The sequence below is a fragment of the Simochromis diagramma genome, unplaced genomic scaffold, assembly GCF_900408965.1.
Source record: "Simochromis diagramma unplaced genomic scaffold, fSimDia1.1 OVJJ01000759.1, whole genome shotgun sequence".
NCBI lineage: Eukaryota > Metazoa > Chordata > Actinopteri > Cichliformes > Cichlidae > Simochromis > Simochromis diagramma.
The window spans coordinates 1-16,584 of record NW_024387530.1 but is presented as its reverse complement, the minus strand read 5'-3'; the positions used below and the strand labels follow the sequence as shown (position 1 = coordinate 16,584).

At 41.5% G+C, this 16,584-nt stretch overlaps 2 long non-coding RNA genes across 2 annotated transcripts; both read right to left on the bottom strand.

Moving 5' to 3' along the window:
• Positions 1-208: 208 nt before the first annotated feature.
• LOC120727353 lies at positions 209-2,144 on the bottom strand. Its single transcript, XR_005694501.1, has 2 exons — positions 1,845-2,144; positions 209-1,656 (listed from the first exon to the last, which is right to left on the bottom strand). It is a non-coding gene; the product is annotated as an uncharacterized LOC120727353 (long non-coding RNA).
• A 10,385-nt stretch (positions 2,145-12,529) lies between these two features.
• Positions 12,530-16,424, bottom strand: LOC120727351. The gene is made up of 3 exons (XR_005694500.1): positions 16,396-16,424; positions 13,852-14,025; positions 12,530-13,176 (listed from the first exon to the last, which is right to left on the bottom strand). It is a non-coding gene; the product is annotated as an uncharacterized LOC120727351 (long non-coding RNA).
• Between the last annotated feature and the right edge of the window lie 160 nt (positions 16,425-16,584).

The window sequence follows — 16,584 nt, the reverse complement described above, 5'->3', positions numbered from 1 at the left end:
ACAGTCCCTCAGAACTGCTGAATAACCATTAAGGGAACGATAAAACTGATAATATGCAATTTCCAACCTGCCAAAAAGTGATTGCCGCCTATATCTTGTCACTGAAACAATATTTCATTTATATATATCAAATATTTTACAAGTTTGTTAAAAATATACTGCTGTGTTCGTTGAAACAATGTTTTACCATTATTGTTGTCTTCTTCAAAAAGGGTGAATGCTTGTATATAGCTCTTGTAAATCGCTGTCATTTAATGGGACAAACCTACTTTCAGAGTTTGACAAGGAGGGTATGGAGACCTCTGCTGTAGAAAGTTCTGGGTTGTGACGATGAGACACATGAGTTCCGCAGGCAAAAAGCTGGATGGGAGTTCTATTACCTTCAGTGGAAACAGAGTGATTGTTATATCCAGCTTTGAATTCCTTCAAAGTGCGGTTGACTCGTGGTAGAAACACATAATGAAGGCAAAATAGGTCTGTTTCATTTTCTAAGTCTAGGATACCAAGTGATTCCAATTCATAAAATATAGGTGCATAAATGCGGCTACAGTTGTGGTTTAAGTCTCGGTTGAAACGCTCAATCCTCTGGTTGTGCACAGAACTTCCCATTAAGACAGAGCTTTCACCCCTGCTTGCTCGCATGTCCTCCCAAATCTGAGCATTCTCTCCTCCGTGATCAGTCCTGATATGCAGGGGTCTGCCAAATTGTCCAACAGCTGCAGTAAAGAGGGCTTTCACAGTCTCAGCTCGATTATTGCTGGAGCACTGAAGAAACATCAACATCCTGCTGTATCCATCTATTGCACCATGAACAACAAACTTCCAATGAATCAGTTTGTGATTTCCATCTATGTGCCATATGAAATTTGGATGAGGCACAGAATATACTCGCCGAGCAACTGCAGTTCTTCTCCTGGATAGAACACCAGCCGAGTCCACCCTCTGCAGTGACTTTCTTACGCGCCATCTTTGAACCACTATGTTTTTGGAACGCAGATGACCCATCAGCATCACTTCTCCAACATTTGGATGTTCAGTTTTTATCTGGGACACTATCTGATCTAACTCATGGTCACTGATTACATTGAATTTTGACTCTGAGATATTATAGTCTTGCAGTAACTTATACAGAGTGGGCCTGGAGATGGAAAGGATAGATGCAGCTTCAGTAAAAGATGTTTTCAGGGAAAGAACATTTTCCAATTCCTCTTTGGAAATCTGAAGCCTTCCTTGGCAACCATCCTAGAACACGGCACAGAAAATCTCAATGAGCACAATTCTATAACAAAAGATGGGTAATTTGAGGCAATTGTACTGTGACAGATTAGCTAGAGTAATATTTTATCAATAGTTTTAAAATATGAAAGTGAGCAATCAAAAGACACTTCACAGCAAAAACAGTAATAAAATATGACGTAAAACTTGTGAATGTTGTTGGTGGTGATGTGACACTGCTAGTAATGGACCCCTAAGAAGATGAAATGTATGTAGAGTCAGAATCATTACTTTGACAGGATTTAATTTAAGGTGACATATTACACCAAAGAAAAAACAAAAATTAGTCAGCTAAATGATATGTGTAAGAAGGCCTACCGAGCAGTATGGTATCCCAGTGGAGACGGCGGGTCTACTTGGTCCAGGTGCATTGCTGGATTCCTAAGGAAACATTTACATCAAGAACGACTGTTACCTACCTACCAAATAAATAAATAGAGTTGTATGATGTTCGGTCTCTGTCTGCTGCCTACCAAATGAAACAATTGAGGACTAGCTAAGTAATTTAGCTTTGCTAGTTTTGCTAACACTGCTATCAACCCGTCCAAAATGCTATACAATAAACTTACCAGGTGCTGCGGCGTTTGTGAGGTCGAGGGTGCATTACCGCTGAATCGTTGGATGGCCGACAAAACGGCTCTTCCAATGTTTTCAGCTAAATCGCTGGACATGCTGGTAGGGAATAGTCGAAGCAGCTCATGGCAGTCAAAAGTGACCGTAAGAGGAGCGCAAACACAGAACCTGACCGCGACTGGCACACTTTAGCGCGGGTGGTTTTCTTGAAGCTTTTATTTTGGTATTTCCGTTGACCCGTACAATTAATTTGCATATTAGCTAAATATTTAGTTTCCCGTAACATTTAGATTTAACATTTAACATTTAGATTTATATATAATATTTACATTTAACATTTACATTTAAATATATTTACATTTAACATTTAACATTTACATTTAAATATAATATTTACATTTAACATTTAGCATTTAGATTTAACATTTAGCATTTAGATTTAACATTTAAAATCCTGTTTTAAATATGAAAAGTTACAAATATTTTACTAAATGTTGTAAAAAATGACTCGAAAAAACATGTTTTTGTAAGATTTAGAGCTAAATGTGGAAAAATGTTGCTGTTAATTTCAGCATGTTTCAGTTTACAAACGGCGCCCCATAGCAATCTGCATTGAATCAAGCTGAAGTTCAGTGTCTTCCATAATCACATTTCTGATGATTTTTTCAAAGACTGAGGTGAGGGCAGCAGGCCTGAAGTCGTTTAGAACTTTTGGACGACTAGATTTAGGACCAGGAACCACGACAGCTTCTTTCCAAAGTGAGGGCATGAATGATTTATTCAGAATAACCTAAAATATAGGACTGAGTTCTTGAGCACAAGTGTAGGAGCCATATGAGTTGTTCCTTTTTGTTTTGGATTAAGAGGGTTGGTTTAAATGCACACCTTGTATTGGTGCACGGGTGTGGGGCGTGACTCGTGGGCGTGTTAGGTGATAAATGTGGTTGCACTCACCTGTTCATCACACCTGATGAGCAGAAAGGTCGGGTGAGCATGAGGGGAACCTTGTTGACCCCAGCTTGAGTCATTTTGATGCATTTTTGGCTGTAACTTGATGTATGTTTTATGCACTAATTGATGCCATAGGCCGATGTTGTAGTTTGGTGTAGTAATTGGTGTAATTCTTTGTGAGTTGCAGTCATTGTGTTTGTGCAGTCTGTGCATTTGTTTAATAGTTCGATGTGCTGATTTGTATAGTGGACAGTAACATGTGGAATTAAAGGAGCAAATAGTGCAGAAGTGCATCTCACATGTTTGTTGTTGTCGTCATCAGCGTCCTCATGTTTAGCCTGCTGCGGCCGTTTGCTGGAGGAGCCACAACAACTTGTCAACAGAAGAGTTTGTAGGTTTTATTGGATTATTTATATATAGTTTTATTGGTGAGAGTTTGATGGTTCGCTGTTGCCTTTTAGAGTAAGCCTGTGGTTTCACACAGCTGGTTTCAATCAGGAGTCTTGTTCCCCTGTTAGGTTTCAGCAGTTTCACCCGCATTAGGCGTTGTACTGATTTGCTTTCTATTGTGCATCAGGCGGCTGAAGCCATTGGCTTGGGAGTACCGCCGCAGTTTGTGTTTAAGACAGTTTGTCTTCCTCCCACCTGACGGTATGGAGGTACATAAATACCCATCGCCAGTATGTACGGAAGACTAGGCTGGGTTAGTTCGGTTTAACAGGCAGATTAGTGGGGGTGTTACTCCTGTTAATTGTGTGTGTCCAAGGTTTATTGAAAGGAACGTCATTAATTTGATGTGTTGGAATGAAGCATAGGTGCAGTTCAGCGTTTGGATTTTGTAATATTTGAGTTATGAGTTATGTGAGTTATGCAAACAAAGTTTTTTGCAGCTGTTTACCTAAAAATGCAGCCAAGGCGTTTTTAAAATACACATTTCAAACTATTTACAGAACAATCAGCTGTTCTGCATCAAATCTGATGCCACACAAATTATTTGTGCCACTGCAAAAAATAATTTCTGTCCACTATGAGATAACAGAGAACAACAGCCTGATAGCTGCAGGCCTGACAACAGCAGATGTATCACGCCACATCAGCTACGCCGCTTTGCTAAGACACCGGTGTCGGGACATAAGGACGCTATCATAGCCTGTCAACCACGTTGATTAGCTGCGTATATACGAATGTGAATCGCATCATTGGCTGGACTATGGGTAGAGCTGGGCGATAGAACGATAACGATATGTATCGCGATATAACTTTTTCTCGATAGAAAAATTAAACAGTCGCGATAGACCTCGCCTCTCTTGTCCTCTTAAAAAAAAAACAAAAAAAACCCAGCCAATCCAAATTAAGTAGCGCAGAGCCGAACCAATCACAGCCGCAGCGTCACGTCACGTGACTTGTTACGTACAGCACAAGTGCCAAGCCGCACATGTGTATTTGTTTGGGAAGCAGCCAGCCACCGTACCCCCCGGTAATGGAGGAAATGAGTGTGCCGACTAGAAAAGTCAACCGAGCGTGACCGAAGGTTACCGAAGAGAAAACAGATGATGGTTCCAATGCCGGAGAGATTGTCGAACGGAAGAGCCACAGAAGTTCCGTAGTGTGAAGGTATTTCAAGTCTGACAAAAACAGAGTAGCGTGCACTGTAAATTGTGCCGAAAGCAAGTCTGGAAATACAATAAACTGGTGCATGCTCAAGCTACGTCCACACGTACCCGGGTATTTTTGAAAACGAGATTTTTCTATGCGTTTGCACCTTTCGTCCACACGTTTTTGGTCACTGAAAACAAAGATTTTTAAAAACTCCGGCCAGGGTGGATATTTTTGAAAACTCAGTTTTTGCATTTACGTGTGGACTAGAAAAACGGAGAAAACGCAGCGTCAAAGGTGTGCGCATTTTTTGACGTCACACTGTGCGCCACGTTATTGTTTCGGTGAAATGAATTTCTACAATACTGTTACTGTTAATTGTACTCTCTGCAGTGTTTAAATGCTTACATATACACACAGTTACTGTCCGTCCACACATACGACTCGGTTCTGCTTCTATGCCCCAGCTTTGTTTACTTTTTCCCACCGAGGCTTCTAGACTTCTGATTGGCCAACATTTCTGCACGGTTAGGAATCTAGCGCCACCTGCTGCTTTGGCAGGTTCATAGCTGCGTTTTCCTTCATTTCTGCCTTTATGTGTGGACGGGATTATTTTTTAAAACGAAAACGGAAAATCTCCGTTTTCAAAAATACCCGTGTACGTGTGGACGTAGCCTCAGTCTCTGACTGGAAGCGCTAATTCGTCATTCGGCTTTTGTCAGACTAAAGTAACTGTTAAAACTGTTTGAAAAGCTAAGCTATACAACAAGGAGAGATTGAGAATTTCCTTTTAGTTCTCAGTTTATTTCATATTGACAAAAGTTAGTCAATTTTGTCTGTTCTTCTGTAAAACAAACTAAGATTTATTTTTAGAATTAATATTTTGTTTCTAAGTGGAATTGACAATTTAGTAGTCTGTTTCGTTTGTTCTATTTTGAAACTTAAACACTTTAGCGGCTGCCTTTTGTGCAGTTTGCAATATTTGCCTTTATTTATCTGAAAAAGTCTCATGTTCCTTAAGTACATCTACCCTGTTGAACTTATTATGGGAAATAAATATTTAAATAAAAACAAGCTGCTGAATATTTCACATTTTACTTGTGAGCAACGGCACATTTAAATCTTACAAATATAGTTATTTGGCTTATATCGTGATAGATATCGTTATCGCCTGAAATGAAAAAAACATATCGTGATATGAAAAAATCTTATATCGCCCAGCTCTAACTATGGGATAAGGTGGCATCGTTCTAATCCCACACGGGAGCAGCCGGACACTTACTGACTATTAACTACTCGATTTCAATCAAGACGCAACCTCTCGCGCTTTCTCTCACACACACACTCTCGCGCCCTCTCTCACTCACTCGCTCCCCGTGTCTCGTTAGCCCAAACCCTCCCAGCTGTGTCTCCCTCCTGTTTCTCTTTCCCTGATTACTTCCCTGTCTATATAGGCCCAGTGTTTTCATATGCTCTCTGTTGCGTCGTACCCTCAACTTGCTGTGTGTTTGTTATGTCCGGTCCTCAGCATCTTGTTTTTGCATTGCTTTTTGTGAGTTTTATTTTATGAGGAGTTTGTCCAGCAATAAAGCTGTTCAAATCCCGTCTCCAAGAGTCCGGCATTTTGGATCCACCACTTCTGCCTGCCTGCACACATCACAACAAGACAGCTTTAGAGCAATTTAACAGAAATGGAAAGTTTACCAAGATGTATCAATCCAACGCAGACTAATGTCATTCCAGATAAATGAACAAAAGCTATTAATCAAATAAACTTTAATTTTATCTGGAGAAATAAACCTCACTACAAGTACAATTATTGGGCTATGGCGTTTACCTGAAAATATCTCGATTGTTTGATACTTATGTTCATCAAAGCTGGATGGGAGGAGCTGTTATGTATTTAGTAAAATCAGTTTATATTTTTGTGGTAAAGTAGAGAACACCAAGTGTGGTGTATGTGCGCATTGATATGCCTGTGCCTTTCCACAACATGGTTAATAAAGTAAGTTACTAACAACCAAAAAGGTGTTGTTACTTTACCAGTTGAGTTATAAGAGAGAACATAAGAAACTGGTTGAGATTCTGGATTAAAGAGGGAATGGGAAGGGAAGAGGAATACAGAGGACTGATTGGTCGATTTGTGAGGAGAATCACCTAAAGCTGACTGTGGCCAAAACAAAGGTGCTGGTGGTGGACTTTGGCAGAAGCAGATCCCTCCTCTGTCTGCACTGGTGGGAATGATGTTGAAATAGTCACATCCTTTAAGTATCTGGGAGTTCATCTGGATCACAAGTTGGAGTGGCCAACATGGACGCTGCCTACAAAAAGGGTCTGAGCCAGCTTTACTTTCTACGAAGGCTCAGATGGTAAATGGACTGGTTCTTATATGGCGCTTTTCTACTCTCATTGAGCACTCAAAGCACTTTATACAACTTGTGCATTCACCCATCGAACCCATTCACACAAGCACTTTATCTAAGGTTTTTAGTGCTTCTATCTAACATTCACTCGCATTCACTCTCTGATGGATGCATCGGAGGGCAACAACTAATATGAGTTTGTTTTAAAAACAAGCAGCGTGCCTTAAAATCATCAGACACAGAAGAAAGCCAGTCCCAATGAAAATCATCCATCTGAAAGACGTCATTAAAATGCAGTTCAGATGCTGAGAAAGCTTTCGATCGTGTAGAGTGGAGCTTTCTCTTTGCGGTCTTACAAAGGTTTGGTTTCAAGGACAGATTCATTTCATGGATTCGACTTTTGTACAAGGCACCCCAAGCCAGTGTCTATACAAATGGTGTTTCCTCTGGCTACTTCTCATTGTCACGCGGCACGAGACTGGGTTGCCCCCTGTCCCCCCTACGTTTTGCGATTGTAATTGAACCCCTATCTATAGCTTTGAAGGCCCTTCCTCATTTTCGTGGTATTTCCCGGTCAGGCCTTGACGTAAAATTGTCTTTATATGCAGATGACCTGCTTCTATATGTTTCTGATCCCTTATCTAGCATACCATCGATTGTGTCTCTATTAAACAAGTTCGGCTCTCTGTCAGGTTACAAAATAAATCTTCTTAAAAGTGAATGTTTCCCCATAAATTCTTTAAGTCTTACACTTAAACAGTCTGACATTCCCTTTAGACTTAGCCCTGCCGGCTTTAAATATTTGGGAGTTAACGTGACTCGTACTTTGTCTTCTCTATACTCTTCCAATTTCTCCCCTTTAATGACTCAAATTCAATCTGATTTTCAGAGATGGAAATCGCTACCTTTGTCCCTAATTGGTTGGATCAATGCTGTAAAGATGAACATTTTGCCTCGATTGTTATTTCTGTTTCAGAGTATTCCTATATTTTTACCTAAAGCTTTTTTCAAAAAGTTAGACCAGCTAGTTACATCGTTTTTGTGGGGAGGGAAACACCCCAGGGTGAGGTAATCATTATTACAAAGACTGACATTTGATGGTGGTCTTGCCTTGCCTAACTTTTTATTTTACTATTGGTCCTCTCATATTCACAAATTGACCCATTGGCTTGAATCTCAAGAACTGCTGTGGTGCAAACTGGAGCGCCTGTCGTGCACTTCCTCATCCTTAGAAGCTTTATTGTTCTCTCCACTACCAGTTAAGCCTTCTCATTTCATCCAAAATCCCGTGGTACACTCTAATCTAAGGATCTGGTCACAATTCAGGAGTCATTTTAAGTACGTCCCTGCGTCAGTACACATGCCCATCACGCAGAACCATCTGTTTACTCCTGGCCTCATTGATGGTACCTATGTACAGTGGAAGCGTCATGGTATTAATACGTTTACGGATCTCTATAAAGATGGCACTTTCTTAACTTTTTTAGACCTGTGTTCAGAAACAAATCTTCCGGCTACCAATCTATTCCGTTATTTTCAGGCACGGCATTGCACTTCTGCTCTCTTCCCCTCCTACCCTCTTCTTCCAAATGTCCAACCGTGGGAGGATTTCTTATCCCTTAAACCCAATAAGAAGTCAATTATATCTTTAATATATAAACAACTTATGGATTTAAATGTCCATTCAGTTGCTAAAATTAGGGAGGCTTTGGAGCGGGAGTTAGGAGTAATTTTTTCGGATCAGCAATGGGAGAAAGCAGTATCCAATGTCCGTTATAGTACGTCCTGTGCCAGGTTACAACTTTTCCAGTTCAAGGTGTTGTACAGGGTTTACTATTCAAAGTCTCGTCTGTCTGAGATTTACCCACAAGTGATGGATCAGTGTGAGAGATGTCATGCCAACCCCATGTTACCTAGGCCATATGTTCTTTCTGTGCCCAAGACTCCATGGCTTCTGGAGTCAATATTCAGTTATTCTTTCCAAGGCTCTTGGGACCCAAATCTGCATGGACCCTTTTCTAGCTGTTTTTGAGCTTCCAGTCAACACTGGTCTAACCAACCCAACACACTTCAAAATATTAGCCTTTACATCACTTTTGGCCAGACGTTGCATCTTACTCCTTTGGAAATCTTCAAAGCCACCTTCAGTTTCTTTTTGGTTTAGAGATGTGATGTCATTTCTTAAATTGCAAAAGATAGGCCATGTGGCGAAGGGCAAATACAGAGAATTTTATCATATCTGGGGCCCCTTCGTAGACTATTGCAAGTCATTAAACGCTCTACCAGCTGATTAATATCATATCTCCCCCCCCCCCCTTTTTTTTTGTGTGTTTTGGGGTTTGTTGTTTGTTTGTTTTGGGTTTCTTATTAGGTTTTGTTTTGTTTGTTTGTTTGTTTGTTTTTTCAATTTTATTTAAGCGTGTGTGTGTGTGTGTGTGTGTGTGTGTGTGTGTGTGTGTGTGTGTGTGTGTGTGTGTGTGTGTGTGTATTATCGTATCTGTTCATGTAAGAAAAACTAAAAATATGTAAATATGTGAGGGGAACAGATTGTATTATCATTGTAAACTAATGTACACTTGTCTCTCAATAAAAATATGAAAAAAAAAAAAAATGCAGCTCAGATAAAAGTTGAACCAGAGACGGTGATGTGCTGGGGGAAGCAGGTGGAGGCTGATAGCAGCCAACAACAGTCTGATTTCCAAACAGATCAATAGTTAAGGCCAAGATTTCAAATGGCTGAGGTGCAGATGGAGAGAACAAGACTTGAGCAGCAAGACAGACCTTCACATAAACTTCCAGACCTCCGCCTTTTCTGGGACAGTCTGAGTGCTAAATGTTAAATCCATCAGTTGCTACGTTTTTATCCAGTAAAGATTTGGAAAGTCTCAGAAACAACAATGATACCAGCACCGCTTGAACAGGCCCAGATTCCAATCATATCCATGTTAGGAAGCACACGACGTGATGCACGTGTAACCCAGACAGTTTTTAACATCTGCTGGTGTTTCACATTCAGCCAGAGGCCCAGGGTTAGGTTGGATACCAGACAATAATAAAAGCATCGTTATTAGACTCTAGAGCTCGTTTATAGCTGACACCACATGTAGAGTTTAAGTTCACACAGAGACGATGACATTTTTCTAAAACCAGCAAACAATAAACAAGAAATGTAACAAGAGTTTCAGAAGAAGCTGTTTTACAGAGAAATGATTCCCTGAAGACAAAATTATTATTATCATCTTTATTTCTCCAGGTGAAAATTTAATTGAGATTAAAAATGTTGTTTTCAAGAGAGACCTGGCATCATGGCAGAAAGAGTCAGAAATACATAATAATTCAAACAAATACAAAATAGGAAAAACATCCTACATAAACTTCATAAAGTTTCATTAACAGACTTTGAACAATGGACTTCAAACTTCCCCCCAAAACAACAGAAACACATTTGAAAATTTCCTCAGAAGTCAATGTGCCATATGATTGCATTAGCAATAAATTACACACTATATAGAACCACTTCATAGGAATATATTTGTGCGCAGATGTTGGCAGCTATCAGCGAATATTTATCAGCTACTTTGAAACAAAAAAGACGTTTTATCCATAACAGCAAATGAATTGTACAACAGAAAATACAAATGCTATTTATGGTCTCCTCACAACAATGATAAGAAAAATAAACTGGGCCAATATGTCATGTTTGTTAATACAGGGACACACATGTTAATGTGATCTCTGGTCTCCCACTCAGAGACACAGGTCTCCGAGTGTCCAGCATTCAGACCTGAGGACTCTCTTCATGTGAGAGAAAATCTGCTCACACAGATATTAGAGACGAATACTGTCAATAAGGCCTCTGCAATGTTCTGAAGACAGTTAAACCTGTCAGGTAGTGATGTCCAGCAGGTGAAAATGCAGCTCCATGAACACGCACAGCTGTGGATTCCAGCTGTGTTCGTAGTTCTGCAAACTTTGACCCCACAGAGTCGAGCTTTTCAGTTCAATCAGCTGCATTTCGATGTCCTCTGTGTCCAGCCAGTTAATGCGACACAAATCCAGCTGCTCATTAAAGCTTTCTGGTTTGATCAGAAAAGAAAACATTGGTCCAAACACCTGAAAGTCCCAAAAACACATTGTGAATTCTGTCTCGAGTATCCGGATGTATCCGAGTATTTACGTGGTGCTGATGCTCCTGAAGCTTTTGAAGTGTCTGAATGTGGAACTTTCAACATCGCTTGAAAAAACTGACAGCTAGCAACGTCCCTCTCACCGGTAGGCTAAGTTATTTTTAGCCAATTACAAGTTGAATCTGGTAGTTGGGGTAGTTAGCTAAGATACCGTCATTAAGAAGAGGCACAACTAATGTGTCTATGTGAGCTAATTTGCGATGTGCACCGCTGGCCCGGCCATTTATTTTTAATGCACCTTCCCAGATTACTTCACTGCGTGTCGTGCCCAGGGCTGGACTGGGACAAAAAATCAGCCCGGGCATTTTGACTAGAGACCGGCCCACCAGGTATTAAAGCCATAAAGCCTTTGAATGAAAACAAACACTGTTGTGACAGTGATGTACAGTCTTGTTCCTGGTGTTATTTGTCTCTCAGAAACAGTTCATAACTTCCCATCAACTCATTCATGTCACCTAAAAGGTAAACCTGTTTCTCCATCACCTGCTCAGCTCTGATGATTCAGTAAGGACATCTCCTGGTTTCATCTTCATGTTTCCCTCTCACCACATATCCAAACCGACATCATGACCAGCAGCTTTACAGCTGTGGCTCCAGCAAACATCAGCTGATACTAGAAAGTAATATTAAATAAATTCTAACAATAGCTGATCAAGCTTAAACGTGCTGCTGTTGTTTAGGGCGACATCCGCTGGTTTCCTCTTTCTGGCACAAATTCAGCGATAAACAAACAACAGAGAAAAGCCGATCAGCTGATCATTGATCAGTTTCATGAATGAAGCAGCAACAAGAGAGGGAGGGGAGAGAATGACAGTGTAAAGACACAGAATAACTCCAGCTTTGTGTCTTTTCCATTCTAGCTGAAGTCCGGGACAAACTGTGTTCCTTCTCAGCTCAACACGAAACGCGTAATATTTTCTCTGAATACGAGACGATTCTGTTTTTTACAGGACGGTTGGAAACTCTACTAAAATAAAGTTCACTATCAGTAACATCATAGCACCACCCAGCTGTATAGAAACTCCGTCATGCTAGCTAGTAGCAGTACGAGTTATTGTAACTGACTGTAAAAAGTCAGCACAAGGAAAATAAACTCCACCTAAACTTGGTTTATATCTGACCCAGACAGACTGCAGGTCATAACTTCTTACCTGAAGTTCAGTTCACCTGACACTCGGACCAGCGGCCGCCTCGGGTCTCTGCTCCTCCTGGGTTGCCGACCCCTGCTCTAAAGCATCTGATTTGGATTCCTGAGATCAAATATATTTTCCTTTGGCTTTGTTTTCTTCCCATTTGTGGCTTTAATGTAGTGTTACATCCTGTTTGTTTGCTTCCATCTGTATACATGTCCAGATTCACTGTTATGCTTCTATTCTTACATTGCTGTGTGATCACTGTTCCCTCTGCTGACTGATGTGACCTTTTGTATCTTACACTGATACTTGTCATATTTGTATCTGCGCCTAAAAGATAAAAAGTTTTCCATGCTAAAACACAGCTCCACCTCCTGCAGTTCTCCCTCTGAACCACTAGATGTCTCTGTTATCTAAATGAAGACGTGCAGCACAGCAACCACAGCAGCGCTCAGATCACACGTGTCCTGTTATTATGTATAAAAGCATGAAACAGGTGAGACAGGTGGGATCAATATTAATGTTGTGGAAATATATGAAAAAGCAACAGAAGAGTGAAAACATTTCGTGTTTCTAGAAAGATCTTTCAGCTCACAGCTGCTCACAGACTGTATTTACAAGTGACAAACTGCAACTCTACAGTACATCTACAGTATATATCAAATATATTCTGTATTCAAATCTATTGAGTGATGTTTGAAAGTCTTTCCAGGTGAGTTTGATCCAGGAAGGTCTGAAGCCAGAGTCAGACAGAGACTGTAGAAGGACAGAGCAGCAGCAGAGCAGTCCAGATACACTGATGATCCTCTGTCAGATCCAGAGGGACACACAGGGAGGATGCTGGACTCTACATTGTGTCTGACAGTGGAGCTGTTCTCAGAGCAGTTCACTCTGCAGCACTGACAGTCATCTGCACTTCTTCTCATTCCTCTGTCAGTCACTGCTGGATGAAGCTCTCCTCTCCACCTCCCAGTAACATGGCCCAGTCAGAGCGTCTCTACACACAAGCTGCTGCTGCTTCAACCTCTCTGGATCATCAGGACACAGCTCCTCCTCTCTCAGCACACACACCGTCCTGTTTACCATCATCAGCTCCACCTGCAGAGAGAAGAAGGAAGAGCAGAGGAGATAAACGAGTGTTTCCAGAGACTCTTCATCAGCTGTCAGTCAGTGATGCAGCACATCCAGTATAAATAGCAGCAGGGACTTCAGTGCTGGGACTGTACTAGGACTCATTGTTGCTTCACTTTTTCTAATCTTTGGATTTTTATTGAAGTTGATGAAAATGTTTTTCCCTCCTAGTTTGAGTTTGGACTTTCATTCATTAGAAGAACCTTGGTGTGTCCACTCTGAGCTCTGTAGGAACCCCAACAACAAGCCCAACAATCCAGATGGACGGTTCCAGCTGTTAACTGGAGGAATTCCATCCAAACATCTGCTCTCACTAAATTCTTCCTCACCTACAGACTGTGTTCTTCACTGCTTTAAACTTGGAAATGAATGCAGTCATTGGTCTGCGTGCTGCTTTGTTCAGAGAGCTGATTGGCTGTTGACAGCGTTTGATCAGAGCGTGTCAGCCGTTACCATGGTGACCATAAAGGTCAGAAACAGGAAGTGTTTGTGTCCAATCCTGAAGCCTGTCACCATTCTCCTCTCACAGCTTCACTGAGAAGCTGCAGCTTTACAGGAAACACTGGATCTTTGTTTCATACTGACTGTGTTTAGTACAATACTGCTGACAGCACCACCCACTCACTCCATCACTCTACTGACCTCAGAGTCTCCAGTCTGTAGTCTGGACTCTGCTGAAGATCAGACAGCTGCTTCACATCTGGATCCTTCAGGTTGTTTCCGTACAGGTCCAGCTGTCTCAGATGGGAGGGGTTGGACTTCAGTGCTGCTGCCAGATAATCACAGCTGATCTCTGACAAACCACAGCTCTCCAATCTGTATAAAGAATGAAAGATGTAAGTTTATTAGACAAAGTGTGAGCTTGAAATCATTCAGTGTTTCATCATCTGTTCAGAGCTGAAGAAGGTTCAGAATGTAGAAGTTTAGAAAATGGAAACTCCAAACAGCTGAAGCCAACAGGAAGCAGCTTCAAACAGGAAACTGTGCAGAGTTTCAGACTATATGTCCTGATGCAGCCAGTTGGATTTTGGAGATTTGAATCTCTGTTCTGTGACTAAGTCCTTGAATCATTTCTTCCAGTTGGTCCAACAAGACAGACTAAGTGTTGGACATGTGTTGTGGCTCCATTAGGGGAGCTTCTAAATGTGATGTGATGGCCCCTCTGGGTCTGTCAGGTCACAGGACTGAAGAGAGCTCAAACTGGGCACACAGTTGTTCCAGTCTGGACCAAAGACTCTATACTGGGACTGAGGGACTGCTTTGACTGGACCCACTGGGACTTTTTAAAGGCTCATGTTCTCACTTAGATCATTGATTTCTACTTACATTTCTTTCTGGGAAAAATGGCAATTAGTTTGAAAACAGGAAGTATTTTCCCCAATAAGCAGCCCTGGATTAGTAAATCACTCCAACATGTTCTCAGGCAGAAGAAGCTGTCTTGTTATGAGGGAGAGAAGAAAAAGATTGAGGCACAGAAACTTGTTGAAAGAGAGATAAAGCAGCTAAAATCAGGTGTAAAAGTAAAGCAGAGGATGAGCTGAATAAAGGACACTCAAGGCTGGCTTGGAAAGGAATGAAGTCCATGGTGGGGATGCAGGACAAGGAGCAAAGATGAATGTGATGCTGAATCAGCAGAAGACTTGGACTCATTTGATTCCAGCTTTGATATCATTGATTTCAATGAAGAGCTTTGTGATTGTAGCAAAGGGCTGGTAGCTCTGAGAGTCCCACTGATGAGGTGTTTGTGTGGAAATCTCTTAGTGGGACCAAAGAGAGAAAAAGCCCTGGTCCTGATGCTGTGGGAGGGAAATGATTGAAGTGTGCTGTGAGGAACTGACTGGGAGGTTTTCACACATTTTCCAGTCCTCCTTGGAACAACAGGAAGTTCCCAGCATATGGAAAAAAAGGTTAAGTGTCCTATGGCACTCAGTGATGATGGTGCTGTGGCCCCACCACCTCCACCTCTTTGTAAAGGAACTAACTGTAATCTGAAGCTTCAAATGGAACTAAGACTTCCTCCACTAGGTGGCAGTGTCTGATGAGAAAGTGTTAGTGGAGCTGGCCTGGAGTCAGAAACAGGAAGATGCAGGATTTGGGCTGAAATGGGGAAAAGTGGTTGGCACTAGTGCCTTAAAGCAAGAAGGTTGTAGGTTGAAGCTTGTTGGCCTTTCTGTGGAGGTTGGATGTTCTCCCACAGTCCAATGAAATGCTGCTTAGGTTCATTGGTGCTTCTAAATTGGCTGCAGGTGTGGATGTGAGAGAGTGCTTCTCTGTCTCTCTCTGTCAGCCCTGTGATGGACTGCTCACCTGTGCAGGTGGACCACGCCTCTTGCCCTATGACAGCTAGGGCACAGGCTGCAGCCCTGTGAGCCTAAGCTGAATAAACAGTTAGCAAAAATGATCCATAGATGGCCTGAAATCCCCCAGTTAGCAGTTTGGTAGATAGCTATGACATGCTAATCCCATCCAGCAGCTGTATTCTACCTGTAAGCTGATCCCTGCTGAGCCAAAGCACTTTTTCATATACAAATTACAACCTTTAATAGAAACCTATTGGTCAGCATCTTATTAGCCTGCTGTTAGCTTCATTCCACAGAAAACTGAGAGAAACTAACAGAGTTGATAAAGAATAAAGAGAAATGTGCTGATTTAAAGCCTTTGAAGTGCTTCAGATGATCTCTGTCCACTTCTGTCCACTCATTCATTCATGTAAGCTTTCTAATGCAGCTTTGATCTTCACAGTCTGCTTCATGAAACTCATTCTAACCCTGAATGTCAGAGTGTTCCTCCTTCTCTTTCCCATCATTCATGCTGGCAGTGGAGGAGATTTGGATGTTGGACTGTGTTTTGGATGATGTGTGTATGTTTGTGTTGGACTGCTGTCTGTAAAGCAAACGCACATTTTGCTTTGGATTTCAGTGTCAGACAGACTTTAAGGTGGAATGAAGAGTTGGAGAGTTTCACAGTGAATTATCCAGTGGAGGATTTTTCTTCTTCTTTGAAGGTTTGAAATGTGAACATTGTTCTGCTGCAGTCAATGGACTAAACCAGAGAAGAAGAAAACAGACTTTACCATGAAGATCCTCAGTGTGGATCAGTATAATATCAGCCTGATGTCTGCAGTTTAGTGTCAGCACAACTTTCACATCATATTCATCTCAGCACAACTAAAACATGCTGACTGACCCCAGAGTTTCAAGTCCACATCCTGGACTCTCCAGGAAACCACACAGATGCTTCACTCCTGAATCCTGCATCTTGTAGTTGCAGCTCAGGTCCAGCTCTCTCAGATGGGAGGGGTTGGACTTCAGTGCTGCTGCCAGATAATCACAGCTGATCTCTGACAAACCACAGCCCATCAATCTGTATAAAGAG